The following is a 5,635-nucleotide window of genomic DNA, read 5'->3' on the forward strand; positions in this document are numbered from 1 at the left end:
TAAAAGACAGGTAGATGAGGCGCTTAGGGATATGGTTTAGTGGGCATGGTGTTGTTGGGTCGATGGTTGGACTCGATGATCTTAGAGGTCTTTTCCAACCTTAATGATTCTATGATTCTATAAGGCATTTTGGTGGCCAGCTCTTACTTTAGCATCTAACTTTGAGCATCCAAGGCGTTGCTCTTTTAGAAAGGACAAAACAGAGGAACTGTTAAAGGATAGCGTAAGGAAGGCAGAGGAAGAGCATATAAATATTATTGTGCTCTATATAAATTTGTCCAGCTGTTTATGATAAATGTTCTCCTACTCCATTTTTTCCTGCCCTCATTTCCTCCCCTGCTTTCTAATTGCAGAAAATAAAATAGTACAAGTCCTTGCTTTCATTACATGCAACACCTGCTGCCTGTTCTGAAACAGATGTCTAAAGCATCATTAGGCAATTATTTCTTTAGCCTTTTTCAGTGGGACTAATTTCAAACATCTTTGTACTAAATCCTCCTCCCTCAGCTTCCTCTGTATTTCTCATCCTTTCCTACATTAAGGGTTCCAACAAAAACTCCTCTCTGTATCAGTTTGCTCCTGTTATGTTTGTCCTGGATCACTGTACTCACAGAAGGACAAAGAGAGAGACTATAACTACTTTAAACCAGGAATTAAGTTCAAGAGATTTTATTTGGGAAAAAAAGACAAGGTGAGGGAAGAAAACAATGAGAGAATATTAGTCAGCAGTGGAGGCAGTAGTTTCAGAACACCAGCTGGCTTGTTAAAGCTCTGGTTGTTTTTTTTTGTGGACATTATAGCAAAGAAGAGTTTTACATGCACGCAAGGACAACTCCTACGCTCTCAATGTGAATAACTTACATTTTGGCAATAGGAGAAAAACCCAACTCCAAGCAACCTTTTCATTTCCCTACCATGTCCGTACCTGGCCAAAAAAAGCACATCTTAGAATCAGGTAGGCCTGCAGGGCTTGCATGACTCTATCGTTGGGGAAGACATTTGAGGGAACCGATTCCTCCCTCCTATTTCCAAATATCATTGTAATATTTGGATGAGGTCTCCACCCCTGGGAGGATCCATGAACTTTCCAGGTCAATAACAGACTTGGCACATGCTTCATTTAATCACGTTGGCTGTTACGCAGTGACATACATTTGTGATTTCTCTTACCTTGTTCACAGCAGAGGTGGGATGACTTTCCTGTCTGCTTGTTCATCACAGGCTAAGGTGGCAGAGAGCTCCAGTGCTAGCTGGTAGAGAAGGAGCGTTCATTCTTCCAATCAATAACAAAAAGCAAGCTAAAACAAGAGCTGTAGGACATGTTGTGCCAGGTTAATTGGCACTGCACTGTTCAGTGGTTCAACACTTGCTGAAAATCGTTCCTTTAGGTTATTTCTTTCACTAGCAAATTCCTGGTTATGTTATGCTGAGGCAATTTTGTTAATCTGGGCTGGTTTCAACTTGTAAATTACTGTGACTAGATTAGTATAGCCTCTATTGCACATTTAAAAGATATTAGTGGGAATGGGCTGGTGGCATCCCTAATGATCAGTTACTCAACTTTGTACCCTGATGTAGATGCTGTAACTTTACCAGATTTTAACAGTTTGATTTGCAGTTTGCCATCACGAATGTCTGCCTTGGGGTGATCTCTACGAGCAAACTTCAGGAAAAACAGTCCAGTCATTTCTTAAAAGAGCACTGCAGAACAAGTACCTCTTGTGGCAGCTGAAGTTACTGACGTTAAAAAAACGGGTTCCTTGGGACTGTCTCGAGTGTGGTTTCTCTAGTGTTGTAGGACTGAGTTTCTTCCTTCCCCTTAATGGAGGCACTAATTTGGGCTTCCCTCTTCTATCAGTGCATCCATTTTCTAAAAATGTGCAAGACCGTAACAGCTCAGGGTCCTTCACCCCTCTTAAATAGCCAACAGATTACAAAGTCACTTGGGGTGGTGGGATGGGAGTTGACAAATGCCCAGACACACAGTATAATCACATCAGAGTATAATCACACTTTCTCAGAAAAAAAGTGGCTAAAAGGAGACACACTAACTAGTAGACACACAAACTAAAAGTCCACATCAACCTTACAGATGATGTCTGCAATGAAATCTGCAAGGAGGTGAAAGTGGCAGGGAGAGGCAGATGGCTTCTGTCGGGGGCATGACTTGTGCTTGCTCAGGTTTGGGCAAGACACAAGTGTTTTATTGTTTAATTATATTTATTTTGTACTTGGATACCTGCAAGAAAACCACCACTAGAATCTCTGAGGGTACTACTGGTTCTTCGGGAGGGTGGGGTGGGAAAAGTGTTGTTTTCCTGAAATTGCAGCTCTTTCCTGCTGCAAACTACATGGGGAAGAAAGCTCAAGAGTGAAGTGGATTATATCTGCCTCTTCTGGTGCCTAGACAAGGAGTGAAACACAGCCTGCTGGAATTGGAATGGGTTGTGAACAGTGCCAGGTCAGTTAGGCAGGGGGATTATACTGAAACGTTCAATTGCCAGATGCTGACAAGGATATTTGAGTTAAGAAAGAAAAAGGGAACAAAATAGAGAGGAAGGAGGTTTGACCAGGATCCATGGTGCAGAGATGAGCCATAAGACTGAATGAAATGAAGGGCCCGAGAAATGACAGTTAGAGGAGAGAATGGAGAGCAGAAATAGATGGAATAAATTAGGGGGAAAGCCTCTGTGCCTGATGGGGCATATTGCTGGGAATGAAACCCAAGATCCCCAACTCAGTATTTCCCGGCTGCCAACAAACATCCACAAAAATGTTTCTGTAATGCTGGGGCTCCTGGAGGATGGTAACCAATTATTATAACTATTCTTTTATCTCTGCGGCTGAACTTTTGTTTGCTCGCTAGCCTGTAGGGTTGGGGCAGGAGGGCTGGAGACTGTGCTGAAAGACGGCAATAAAGAACGTAGCACCGCACTGACAGGAAGTTTCAAAATTCAGGTTGCCCATGGGATCTGAACTTGCTCTCTTCCCCTTTAGAGGTAAGTATAAAGATACAAATCTTTGCTAGGCACATCTTTTCCCCACAGGATCGGCTTACTTCCAAAGTAAACCAAACTGCATTTCTTTGACAAGCAGATTTTCAGTACTTTGTCTCATAGTTCTCCCTGTGGCTCCATGCCTCACTGGCTGCTCATTGATGAATTCTCATTTTGAATAATGAATTAGCAACTTATTATTTATGGTGTTCATCACTGGAATACGCACGTATGGACAGATTCACAAAAGTAACGGCTTTCAGTCATGTAGCAAATCTTTAAATTTTTCATTTATTACTTTGAAAGAAAAGCTTCATTTCCCAGGTAGCTTCTGTAAAATACATACCCTCATCGGTACAAATTTACAGTCCAAAGATTTGAGAATGAGAACACTCAGAACTCATTTATCTGGATTTCTATTTTTAAGAAATCATAAGAGGGAACAGGATTCCAGGAAAAATATTTAGTACAAATAAAAACAGGGAGACCATTATTGCCTCATAGGACCTGGAGAGCGAAAAGAGCCTATAGGCAAAACAATACATGTGGAAAGAGAGGCAGAGAAAGATAAAGCTATTAGCAAAAGTGGGGCTTGGACTAGAACTAAGTCCCACTCCAGCAGCTATCCATTCATCCACTCCCACAGATTTCTTCTCTAACAGCTCCCACCAACAGATCTCAAGAGCTTTTAATGACTAACATTAAGAAAAATTGAGGCTTATACCCTACACAGGCAGCTGTATTATCCCCAATTTACAAAAGAGGGAAACTGAGCCATGAAGCAACCTCACCTCTTCTCTCACCTAAGCAGATGGTGGGCACTGAGGGTGGAGTTGTTCCTTCGTTTCCTCACCAGAAAAGCAATCACCTTACATATTGCTAGAATAGAATATTAAAAATCTGTGGTAATTTTTGTTCTCAGATGCTACATTTCTATGGAAACATACCTTTTTAAGGTAACATAAAAATGCTGACTGCTTTTAAAAACTCCATTTTACTTACCTGCCTTTTACTGCCACAACTGTTTCTATGGAAACTGGAACTGCCCATGAAGCAGTCCTACAACATGAATTCTTACTTGTCAGTTTTACATTGAAGTGCCACCTTCAAAGTCCTTTAATAAACCAGTAATAATTGTGTTGCCTAATGAGTTTTCAAATTAAACAAAACAAGAAAGCGTGCTTTCACTGAATGCACAATATTTTGTAGGTGTGGTCTAAGTCTAAGAATTTTAACAGTGTGCATGATACGACTCTCTTGGTTAAGGATATGATCTTGAAACAGAGAGACAGTTTATTAGCAGTAAAAGCCCTAGTGTGTGTAGTTAGACTTACATAAAGGTGACTTATACCAATATGGGTATGTCTAGACTGCTGTCACAGAAGCATACTGTAGAGATACTGAGTAAATGGGTAAATCAACCTACAGTGAGCTCTGTGCTCCCACAGCTAGCTGGGGTACTTCTGTGCAGGCATATGCATATAGTATTCCCTGTAGGTACAAGAGGGAATGCACTCAGAATAAGTGTTAGTCCGTGTTGGGTGGCTACCGTGGAAAAAATAAAGCATGCAAGCTTAAGGCACAACTATTCTGTACAGTTATTCAGAATTAGAATCTGCGTAACTTAGATCTAGGCTCCTCCATTAGTTTTACTTTAACCTCTCACTCTTGCAAAAACTGTAGGTTCTCTTGTGTTCATTCATATTTCCCTGAGTTAACTCATGTGAGAAAAAACCCTTTTTCCTGTTCTTGGAGAGCAATCTCCAACAGAATGCACCCCCAATCACAAGAGTCCAGCATCGCCAGCAAGGACCAGCTTTAAAACTTCCAAGGGCAGGTTCTTTCCAGAGTCACTTATCTGTCTTTCCTGAGATGAATTCTTCCCACCTCATCTCTGACACTTCGCAGTTGATTAGTGCTTTTAAATTGCAACAGGGGCAGAACAGAGAGGGAAGATTTGTGTCTGCATCAACCTCCAATGCATAGAAAATAGGTGGCCAGAGGTTTTAGGCAGACTTTACACACAGAAACGCATCTAAAACACAGAAAGTGCAGCATCAAAGTTGGAGGCAACAGAACACATTAGATGCTGCGTGTATGACTATCGAAGCTGCAGAGGACAAAGATGTAATCCTATTTTGGTATGAATTTATTTTAAAGAGACCCTAAAGAGCAATACGATCTCCAGACTATCTTTTCCTCCAAGATTCAGCTGTGCAGTGCTCCTCCCAAAACTCACCCAGCCCACACACTTGGCTGACACCCTCAGGAGGACCAGAGTCTTTCTCTCTTCTAACCTAAGAGAAGAGATCACCTTTCCCACTGAGCTAGAAGAGTTCTTTTTTAACCCTTTCCCAGCAAAATCATATTCTGCTAATATAGGACTTCTCAAGAAAATGGCCAAGTCAGTCTCTTAAATTAGATGCCATGCTCTTCCATATGGTCCAAGACACCACATACTTTCCTTAAAATATCCTCAAATTCATGCCAAGTAGGCGACTTCTCCATAATCAAGCAGTAACATATGTTTAACTCCTGAAGTAAGTCTGAATTTAGGAATCGATATTCCAAACTACTTCTTCCATAGACAGCCTTTGTTTTTAAGCATCACTTCAAACTGATCACTAATCGCAGCAGGA

The sequence above is a fragment of the Pygoscelis adeliae genome, unplaced genomic scaffold, assembly GCF_000699105.1.
Source record: "Pygoscelis adeliae isolate BGI_AS28 unplaced genomic scaffold, ASM69910v1 Scaffold317, whole genome shotgun sequence".
Classification (NCBI taxonomy): Eukaryota; Metazoa; Chordata; class Aves; order Sphenisciformes; family Spheniscidae; genus Pygoscelis; species Pygoscelis adeliae.